This window comes from Leptonotus elevatus, chromosome 17 (assembly GCF_054856555.1).
Source record: "Leptonotus elevatus isolate MCC_2025b chromosome 17, RoL_Lele_1.0, whole genome shotgun sequence".
In the NCBI taxonomy this organism is placed as follows: domain Eukaryota; kingdom Metazoa; phylum Chordata; class Actinopteri; order Syngnathiformes; family Syngnathidae; genus Leptonotus; species Leptonotus elevatus.
In genome coordinates, this window is record NC_141255.1 from 14,496,340 (window position 1) to 14,507,859 (window position 11,520).

The following is an 11,520-nucleotide window of genomic DNA, read 5'->3' on the forward strand; positions in this document are numbered from 1 at the left end:
CCCACTGGGAAAGGAGGGAGGATGCTGCAGACCCCCAGAAAACGACATTAAAACCCGATTTGCAGCAATTGAAAGGTGCTTTTACTCCTCCACCTCCACCTCTTTCAAACCACATGCCATAATGAGGCTGCTTGAATACTAATTGAGCTAATTGGATCCAGCCCTGAAGCATTTAAAAGCTCATCAAAGAGCAAAATAATGCAGATTTTAATCACTCCCTGCAACAAGGATGCTGTCTTAATATGGAAATGACAGCCCCAAAACCCACCACTATTGCGCCCCCAAAAAGTGCATACAAAGGTGACGACGGATTCTTTTCTTTGCTTGACTTGTGCACGGAACGTCCTCCTCTTTCAGTGTGAAGGGCAAAAGCGCCCAACTCCAAGGCATCCCTCTTTCCTCCTCCTCCTCCCCCTCGTCTTGCTCTCACTCCCACTCTGCTGCAGCCTCCCCCTGAGCGTCACTTGAGCAGGAGCGCCGCACCGAGTCACATCCCAAACTCTCCGTGCACGCGCGCTGAAAGCCTCCACCTCCTCGTCTCCCTCCTCTTCCCCCGTGGCCAAGAAGTGCTTCCTCGCTGGGGCATGGCAGGTGCGGCGGCCGACTGTGAGTGCGCGCTGAGCGGCGTGTTGAGCTCCGGCTGACCGGAGGCTGCCGCTGCTGCTGGAGGTCCGCCACTGCAAGCTCGTGGAAGTCTTGTGGGGTTGTTTTTTTTTTTGGTGCGTGGATTTAAAGTGGACTCGCCTCCAGGGCAGGATTTAATAGAAGCTTCTCTCATTTTTGTGTCTTTTGGGAGATAGGAAAGAGGAGCTGTGTTGTTTTTTGGACGTGCCTCTTGCATCCGCAGTGCGGCTGCGAAGTGACATCTGCAGAGAGTACAGGTAAGCAGGCAGACGTGCACGTCTTGGGGTTGCGGAGGGATGCACCTGCTTCACCCACTTTGCTGATAAACACGCATGCTTTTTAAAGCATGCTGCATATTTTATAGGCTCAGCTACGATAGTGGAAGCTTTTCCAAACAAACCTTTATATGAATTATTCTCTCTGTGTTTGCTCTTTTTAAGTATTTGGTGCTCTTAATAAGGCGTTTAATCATGCAAAGTTGGCTGCGAGGCACACGTCTTAAAATGAAATGCCTTTCGGGGCAAATTTGACCCGTAGTGTGACTTGGCAGGTTTCATTCCAGGGGTTGTTAGTCTCATCATCAATCTCAAAAACGTGCTTCTGTTGCCAACTATTATCACGTAAAACCACATTGGCTTTTGGATTTTTTGTGTCTGCAAGCAGTTGTAGTGGGTTTATTGTGGGTTTGTGCTTTCATTGGCTTTCTTGATTTCGTCTCGTCATGTAAAGTCACATTTAGTTTGCAATTCAGTTTAGCGTGCCAAGTCTGTGTTCAGAATATGGCCGGAGGGGTTGCTGCATTTGAGCCCTGGAGGGATATTTGTCGCTCGAACGCTGCATGTACATGAATTGTTTACTATAGACAAGAATATTGTGGCAAATTGGGCACATATGGAGATGGCCACTTCATTCAGTTCCACAGATGCAAATGATTGTAATCAAGCAACATTTTAGGAACACCTTTCACTATTGCCCATTTGTGCACTTTTTGTTGTCAGAAGTGGCCCATTAGTGTGCGTTACCACCGTCAAGGTCCCCGATGAGGGGAAGAGGGTAAACATTGAGTCCCAGAGGGGGAGTTTGATAATCCTATCTGGTCCCGAGCCGGGCCAGGCAGTAGCCTTTTGTAAGCGAGTCACTTTGACATATGACCTCCCCCCCCCCCTCGTCCGTCAGGCGTGGTGTTATGGTTACAAGGGAGCGCGGCCTTGTCAATATCGTTCCTCGCTGATGCTTCATCTCGTTCGGCAACCTTGCTGGATGACGTTTGGTGGAGTTGGGGAGAAGTGGCGGAAGTGTGTGAGTGTGTGTGAATGAAGTGAGATGAGCATGCCGGTGAATGATGAGGCTGTGGCAGACATGAATGGTGCTCTCTGTTTGTTCTGCGGCTCCGATTAGGGCCTTTTTAATGAGGTTTTGCCTTCTCTGGCTTTTCCAGACGTGGTTTTCTTAGGGCTTCTGATTGGCTAAAACGCACCTAGGGTTTAGGGTTAGAGTGCAAACTGCTGCTTTGGCATATTTTTTTATGAGGATAATAACCATTAATGCAGTTATTTTGAGTCTTTAGTGGGCAAAAGAAATATAATATTGAAGAAAATAAGGACCAATTTGACATTAGGAAACATTTAAGGGAGAAATAATCTGATTGGGGGAGAGCATAGATGACAGTGATTTATAAAAATCCTAAAAAAAAATTTTTACACGTAGAAAAAAATACAATACAATTATATATTCTTACCTTTATTTATGTAATTTGTATCCTGTAGTATATATTTTTTATTTTGGCTTTGAGGAAAAAAGTTACATGTGTAAAAATTAATAATTTGTTTTTAAATATGAAAAAATGTCATGATAACTCATCATATTGTTACCCCACTAGCATAGTTGCCAAAGTCATATTTTCACATTTTCGGAAAACCAGAACAAATCCAATTGTTGATAAGCACATTGGTATTGTTTTATGAATATTGTAAATGACAAGATAAATAAAGACCAAGGCCAGTGATTGTCAAAATACAGTTTGGCTGCCATTGGTGGTACACAGGCTCCATCTAGCGGCCTGTGAGGAAAAAAAATAAATAATCACTGGCGATAGTTCAGTTGTATTTCACTTTGTAGTACAATACATTTGTATTTAATTAAGCATTTTTTAGGTGGCAATTATGCTATTCAACTTCCGATATGTTTTTCTCTGTGCTGTCAATTAGTAGTTCATTTGGCTTCAAGCAAAAGCAGTTTCAGTTGGTTTGTCTGTGACCTTTTAGGTGCATTGTCTCACACTCGGTGTCCTTCACCTTTCGATTGATCGACAGGAACTTCATTCAAAGGATGCGAATAATTGCTTACAAGCAAGTCAATGCTAATGTGCATGGGACTGCGTATTGATCCTTGAGGATCTCCAAACAATAGTGGAGATCAGTAGTGCTCCCTCCATGCACACCTTCCTTAATATGTAAGCACCAGGAAGGATCTCTTTAGTAGTTTGTGTACAAACAGAAACATGGACAGGAGAAAGGAGAAAGGATAGCACAGCAGCATTTTGTTTTGGGGATGTTACATGAGGGGTTTAGTGAGGCTTACGATGGGGTTTGCATGCTTTTCACAGTGATACCCCCTTTTGAAGACTTTTGTGATTTTAGTTTTTTTCTCTCTCTCGCTTTTCTTGATGGGATTTGGAAATGTGTGTGAATGCAGCGATTGACTCCCAGCCAGGCCCCAGTACTCCCCCGCCAAGTGCCGGGGAGAAGTTAGTAGTGTTCCTGGAATGAAATGTTTTCATTGCTTGTTGTGTTCTGGCCCAGGCTGCGACTGTTTGATTGCTGCGCTGCAGCTCACTGATACATTTCTCCACATTTTCAGCACTTCAAGCCGCTTTTTTGTTTACATGTAAAATCATCTGCTGCACAGACTAATCAATGTATACATTTATACATTAGTGGTGACTGCGTGTCACCATTTTGTTTGTTCAGAGAGTAATTTACTCACCCTTGAATTGTGACACACAACATTCTTTACGTGTCCCCACGGCAACCCATGTTGCCAACTCCAAACTTCTCGGAAATTGTCCTTGGCCAGAAAAAGAGAAATGATGAGTGGATGTGTTAATGTTGGATGGCAGTAACTTGAAATGCACCAATGATGAGTGTGACAAAGTGCAACTTTTTCACAAACTGTAACTTTTCAAGCTCCATTTTGTTATTATCATGGGAGGATTATTGACACACTAAAAGGAGAAAAAGTCATTCTTTGTTTTTACAAAAGTTGTAAAGCTATAAGAAAAGTAATTAAAGTAATTCATAGTAAAAATAGCTGTTGTTTTAGAATAAAGTTAAAATTTTAAGGGCAAAAAAATGCTCAGCTAAAGGTGTACGTAAGATTGACCATAAAACATATATTTTTTTAAATAGCCGATTACAAAAATTAATACATGAATACACAAATTATTAAATGGATATTTTTGGATAGAAAATATTGAAGTAATATTATGTACAATATATATATATATATATATATATATATATATATATATATTTATTTATTTATTTTTTATTTTGCAATTTTACAAGAAAAATTGTACCCAAAAAAGTAATTTGCTGAAAAAAAAGTTCAAAAGTTTTTATTAATCAAGGAAAAAGTTTTACAGGACAAAAACATTTAAAAAGTTTTAATTTTATTAAAACATATTTTAAAATGTCAAATTTTACCCAAAAAGAAGCATCAAACTTGGAAATGAAAAAAGTTGTACAAGATAAGAAAACTAGAAAAATTCCCGCGGAAATTTTGAATGGGCCTGCTAACTCTTTTCAATGAGCTGAACAGTTTAAACTTTCAACCATTGAAATCGGTCAAGAAATGTGCAAGTTAACCATAATCTACTAAAAGTGTTACTGCCCCTTTAAGAAACATGCACATTCACGCACACACATTTGATTTTAACCAACATTTCAATGAGCTGAACAGTTTAAAATTTAAACCATTGAAATCGCTCAAGAAATGTGGAAGTTCACCATAATCAACATCAACTAAAAGTATCTTACTGCCCCTTTACAAAACATGCACATTCACATTCACGCACACACATTTGATTTTAAGTTGTGAGGAGACGTCACGCACCAACACTCCATTGATTTGTATAGGATTACGCTCACCTCAAACAAAAGCCTCTCGCGACTTAACGGTTGAAGATGCAGATTCCAGAAATGGCTCGTTAGAACGGCAAGGGTTTGGGGAACGCGAGCATGTTCTCAGTTTTTTAATCGGATGAAAAATGACCAAATGAGAGCAGGTTGAAAACTTATGATTGATCGAAAATGAAGAGGGAAAAACGGCGAAAATTACATTGAAAAGAGATCAAAATAGTGCGACTTCTCCTCGCTTAAAGTGAAAATAAAGGTACTAAATGACACCTTAGCCAAATAAAACTTAGTTTGTCAGAAAGCAGAGGCTTGTGGCTACAAAATGTGCGAATTTGATGTCTAGTGAGCAAAGATTGTGGCCATGGTGACGAGTTGAAGTGAAACTTTTGGAAATATATTTTTTGGTTCCCAGCACTCAGACCTTAATTAGTCACGCTCTAACTGATGCAAGAAAGGCGACTTTCACCCCTTTGCTCACTGTCTTTGAACCCGCACAGGGGGGAGAGCTTTCATTCCTTAATTTTTTTTTTGACACTGAGCTAAAGATGACAAAAATTCCAACAAAATGAGCTAATTTTCATATCGGTCGGTTAACGTATGCGCGCGCAGCGTGTCTTTGAAAAAGGTGCTTGATTGGAGTTGATCTCTTTCGGATTCCCATTCATTCCTATGGGACTTTATTTGGGAGTTTTTTGGGAATAGCGTCGCCATGGTAACTGGGAATTCTTATAAAAATAATGCCGCACCGAGTCAGATCGAGCCGCATCGTTTGATACCTCATTTGTCCCGGTGCGATCTACGGTTCGGGCCGCATTTTTGCGGAAAAGTCGGTGGAATAAAATATAAAAAAAATAAAAATAAACCCTTTTCTAGGGTGGATAGTAATATGTGCCTGCTGCTTGCTCCGCTTAGCAGGCCCATAACTAGCAAACTTTTTCCGCAGTTTTTTTCCTGACTGTATTCTTGTAGTACTACACTCAATATTTATTTATTTCTATTTTGGTGGTATCATGTTTTAAAAAGTTTTAGGTGACGTTCTGGCAAAGTGCAAAAGAATGTGAACCCAGTTGCAGTCTTGTGCAATAAAAAAAAAGCTGCAATGGTCACTTTTAGCCAAGTGCATATACAATGTGAGTTGCTGTATTCCATCAAGCATCCAAGTGGCTTTTCCCCCCCTCCTGTCAAGTTTAACTCTGAACTTGTGAATGAGCATTTCAGCCTTTCCTCCCCTTCCTTTGTGTCCATCTGTTTTGCATTGTCACGCCGCAGTTGATCCAGCGGAGCTTTGCTTGTGCCGTTGCGGGGGCCCCGCCGGCAAATCTGGCAACCGCGCTTACTTACGTACTATATGTTTGTACAACTCTGTGCAGCAAAAGCAACAGCGAGGCGGTAGAGCTCGGTGGAAAATCGGGGCGTAAAAACACGAGCCGTGACCGTGTGTGAAGCGACGACAGTCGGGGGGGTTGAGGGAGAACAATTTGCATCCTCTCGCTTGTAGCTGTGAAGGACGACAGGCTGGCTTGCTGGCTGGCTGGCTGGCTGGCTGGGAGAAAGCTTGTCTGATGTGTTTATGCCACGGGCTTTTGAGGGCTGCGGTTGCACACACGGCGAGAACATCTGAAGGGAGACAAACAAGCGGGGAGGCGAGGCAAAAGGCCCAGTAATGGAGTGTAAACCTGCCTCCGCTCACTTTAAACACCTCCCAGCGCAGGGAAAGCACTTTACAGGAAATGTATAAATCAAAACTCTTCCCTAATAAGTCCATGCAATTAAAACAGGGCCTATAGAAATCAAGCCTGGCTGTCAGTTTCCTGCTCTTCTGTTTATTGGACGCCTGCAGGCTTGTAAACACAAGCAGAAAAGTAGCTCCATATGAAAAGCATGCTGGAATAGCTATTGAAAACAAAGTTGTATATATAATAGGGGTGTCAAAATTAGTGGTTTAATTTTGAGTTAAGTTAACGTTCCTTTAACGCAACTACTTTTTTTTTTAACGCTAGATTAATGCCTGCTCTTGCACTTTGTGTCATCAATGTCCAGCATTAAACACGTATGCCATCTACTGGCAGAAAAAAACATTATTATTTTTTTTGTACAGTACAGTACATCTTTTTAACTTTAACTTCAAATAACTTTAAGAATTACTGTATCAATGAACTAAAAGATACAATATTTGTATTAGGTTAATATATTTTTCCACTTTTATGTTAAGATTATGATAAACTGGGCGGGTGGGGGGTGTCTAATATTTTGTTCATTTTATTTTATTGCACATTTAGAAGAGATGTAAAATGTGCCACTAATTTGCGATTAATCAGTTAATTATTGAAATCATGTAATTAATTACGATTAAACATTTAACCCTAATAGATAACATAATAATCATAGACATATTTTATTTATCCTTTGCAAAGAACAACTAACTGTACCTTGCCGCGCAGTTGTGACTGTCTTCTTCGTGTTTATAGACATGCCTGTATTGTGGTGCCCCCTGGTGGTCATGGCACTTACACCAGAAGGACCATCATAATGTCCATTGAATTGATGTAAAAAATGTGGCAAAATGTGGACATGAATTTGTTGAGTGACCCTTGTTGGGTTCAATTTAATGTCACTGAAAACAACAACTCCTCCTTGCTTCCAGCTGTGCATCTTTTAAGACTTCCTTATCACCAATCTGGATTATAAAGGCAGGCGCTGTAATCCAGAGGCTGCCATCCACCCAGATGTGGTTTTTGTCCAACAGTTGGCAACAGACTCTGTCACTAAACCAAATTTTGGTGTGCTGGCCGGACAAATTAAATGTGTCATTCTAATCACCAACACAAAGCCTTGTAAATTATCAAGCGTTTGACGACTAAGCGCTTAATCCCGGAGGTCAATTCAAGAGATTGGGAATCAGATAAATCAGTGGCACACATGCCGATTGATATTGAGGTAAACGTTGACTGTAATTATTTGGAATTTGGCACATTTCTATTAAAATGTTGAAAGTCAAATCAAGTTCATTTATAAATACCATAAAGCCTCCTCTGTAAGAGTGGGGGTGGGCGTGATGCGGCAGTAAAACAGGCTAAAATCCCGATGTTGGGATGAGACTAGTTGCATACTAGATGTGTTTTGTTGAGAGCGAAAAATATTTGTTTCAAAGTAGCCCTCAAAACTATCATCGAGTTCTGATGATAGTTCACCCCTCAAAACTTGTCTGGACTTGGATCACGGTCATACAATCCTGTTTCCCTCGGGCTTCCTGCTTGTGCATCAGCACATCTGCGCATCCTCCTATTGGACACATTGGCATGTTACAGCAAGCCAACCGCAGAAGCTGTGATTCACGATGCCAATAATCATCAGGCGTTTCCCACACACACTCTCAGGGCACGGCCTGCTAACACGGAGCTCTGATTACTGTTATTATTTACACAGGGACTCATTTTTGGCTGTGACACTCTCCTCCATCTTTTATACTATGATTGCACCCACAATACTGAATCGTCTCCCCTTTATATGGGTTCAATGTAATTTTGTTCATTTTTCAACTAAAATACACTCACGGGACATTTTATTAGTTTGATAAGATCCAATACAAGAGCAGCATTAATAATTGTGCCTGTAGAAAGGAACTATATTTTTATAGTAGAACTGCAATACATGGTACTGAGTTGAGGTCCTGGTATTTTGGCCTGTTTCCCTATCTGATTGTTAAGGTAATGGTTATTAAACAAATAAAAGTTGTCCAGTAGGAACTAGCAACAATGAGAGTCGTTAGAGTACGCTACTTGACAGAGTAGTTTGAAAGCATCGTTTTAATTTGACTTGAATTTTTTGTTAAGAAGAAGCACTACTTTTACTCAGTGGGTCATTGTCCATCTGCACTGTGAAGCGCCATCCAATGAGTTGTGAAGCATTTAGCTGAATATGAGCAGATCAAATTGTCCGAAACACTTCAGAATTTATTGTGCTGCTTTTGTTAGCAGTCACATCATCGATAAATACACGAGAACAGGCCAATTGGCAGGAATACATGCCCACCTGGCTAACCAATGGTTTGCCTCAATAGAAATAATAAATACACAGATTTTAAAGAGGAAGTCAAACACCCCAATCCCCCCATTTTTTTTGACAATAACATTTTCTATGCAGCCCCACTAATCAAAATATGATATTCTGGTTAATATTGCGTTAGAATATGAGTTAAGCAGCAAATTCCACCTGTTTTTATCCATCTAAGAAGGAGGCCATTTTGCCACTTGCGGTTGACTGAAGATGACATCACAGTTGCTCAGGTCTCAGGTAACAACCAATCACAGCTCAGCTTCAGAAAACTGGTGAGCTCTGATTTGTCGTTGCTTAAGCCCTGAGCAACATTGATGTCATCTTCAGTCGACAGCAAGTGGCAAAAGGGCTGGATTTTGCTTCATAACTCATATTCCTCAAGTGTAATATTAATCAGAATGTCATGTTTCGACTAGTGAAGTCACGTAATGACATATTATTGTCAAGAAATGTTTAAGGTTTATTGTACAGTACTAGGATGCATTTACATACTTTTGGATATTGTTACTTTATGGTTGTACTCTAAACCACAACTCATTAGCCACAACATTGAAACCAGATTTTCAGTGCGGGTGCAGATGTTAGGAGCTGAAAGCTAGACGGTCGGGGGATGAGTGTCGCAATGGAGGATCGCAGGGAAGACGTGTCAGGACTGGAGATGATGCCAGCGTGCAGCTGATGGAGGCCAGAGCTGATTTGTCTGCACGGCCCCGCATCACACTCGCTTCCCCCTCGTCTACTCGTTAGCGTGGGGCGGCTGGAAATTAGACGAGTGGGGAAAAAGCAGGAACGGCCGCTTAAGGCTTTGAATTAGCTCCCGGAACAAAAAAGAAGAAAAAGCGGCGCGGCCTTTTAAACATTTAAGAGCGATTCTTGGCTGCCGTGGTCTTAAATACGGCAAAGTATCTGTGCTTTGTTGATTGGGAGCAAGCGTGTGTGGCACTTGGAGAGACGAAGGAGAGGCTATCTTTACACCAATGAGAGCGTTAGATATAGATTATAGGGAATTATGAAAGAGGATCTTTTGGAAAACACTAATTTTCAGCCTTTGTTGCGACAATACATCGTCATTTTGGAGCAGCCATTCCGAGAAGCTGAGGTTTAGTTTCCGTTCTCTAATTGGTTTTAATAAGCGAAGGAGGGGCAAATATTACACAGATGGTGAGAAGATGGGCAGATGTCGGCTAAAACTCAAGAGGGTCCGACTGTTTAATCGTTGCCTGCCTGCGCTTCCTTTTTTCTTAAACATTCCAGGAATGGAAATTGGAGGGCTTTTCGCAAGGAAATATGTCATACAGAAATAAGAATTCATTTTGCTCAGACAATCTCAGTACAGCATGTTTCTGTCTCGCTCTGATAGTTTCGTGCCAGTTAACTGCCGATTCATGACCTCGCCTAGGAAGAAACGTAGAAAGTTGATCAAGAAACAGTCAAATACCCGTCCCGTTCTTCATGTTTGATATATTCCAACATCTGTCGTACATTTCTTCTCCTGGTCTTCATGATATCTGTGTTGGATTAGACCCTCCCGATCCAGAGCGGGTATCCGGTGACAGTAATCCACGCCGCTAATCCGCGTCTTGATGTAAACACCCAAGGACGTTGCGGCTCCATCCTCGCCGCCTCCTCCTCCGCCGCTACTGTCTCCCTGAGAGGAATGAGTGTGCCATCTGCTCAGGGTGTTAGTTTAGCCCCGTGTCAGGCCTGATCGCTCAATCTTTATTTATTTCCCCATGCGGATGGAAGGGTAGCTAGCGGGATTAGTTCAAGGGTGCATCTTAATTTCATTGTTGATGGTGACTATTAATCATCAGAGGAAGTTTTGTGTTAATGTCCAGGTTGGAGTTTGGCATGAGAGTTTTCTTGTGGCCTTAGTGGCGTCTGAAATGGGAACTTGATGCAGCATCGGGAGCAACTAGGGGTTCACTATCTTGCTCAAAGACACATGGTCATGGTCACAAGGGCTGAGGATGGAACCCACAACCTTCCGGTGGGAAGACGACCACGCCACCATTAAGCCATGCCGCATCCCTACATCTATCCCGAGCAGTGGTTATAGGAATAATTTGCGTTTTGTGTATGCAAGGAACACACATTGTAATTGGACGATCGTGGCAAAAGCACACAGATCAGATTACTGATATGATTCATTTTTGCAAAATTCATTTTTTCTTGACTCCTAATCCTCTCTATTCATAATTATGATCATTGTCACTCACTCACACTCTCTTAATCCCATTCGCTTCTTGTGTTCTAACTTTTAAGTTTTTTTTCTTTCTTTTTTTTTTTTAACCGAAGATGCTATCTTCATTAGCATGTCATCATTTTTTTGCACTTGAATGCTTCATTCTTTGAATGGAAATAGATTATTTTGTCAGGCTCTTGCTTTTGAACGCCGTCGCCTTCTAATTGTCATGTCTCGCCCGACCCTCCACTTACGCCATCATCATCGCTAAAGCTAAAAGGGGCTCCTGACAGATCCATAAAAATTGTCTAAATGCTCTCGTAAATGGGCCAATTTGAAGCAAGTTGATCTTTGATTTTTCCAAATGGTTGCTAATGACTTTTTACAGGCAAGAAGTGTCATGGTCTGTGTTTTGGTTTGGTTTATTGGTCATGTTTTCCTTGTGCGTCTCCCTTTGTCAGTGTCTCGTCAAGTTTTACCATGTCCTCCTGTTCTTGTCATGCCAGCCCCTGGTGTCAC

General features: G+C 41.4%; 1 protein-coding gene across 1 annotated transcript in view; it reads left to right on the forward strand.

Moving 5' to 3' along the window:
* Nucleotides 1–317: 317 nt before the first annotated feature.
* plxna4 (plexin A4) overlaps nt 318–11,520 on the forward strand; it is a 149,314-nt gene continuing 138,111 nt past the window's right edge. Inside the window, exon 1 of the mRNA XM_086060010.1 lies at nt 318–881. The gene's annotated coding sequence lies outside the window, so the exon portion shown is untranslated. The remainder of the gene's footprint in view (nt 882–11,520) is intronic.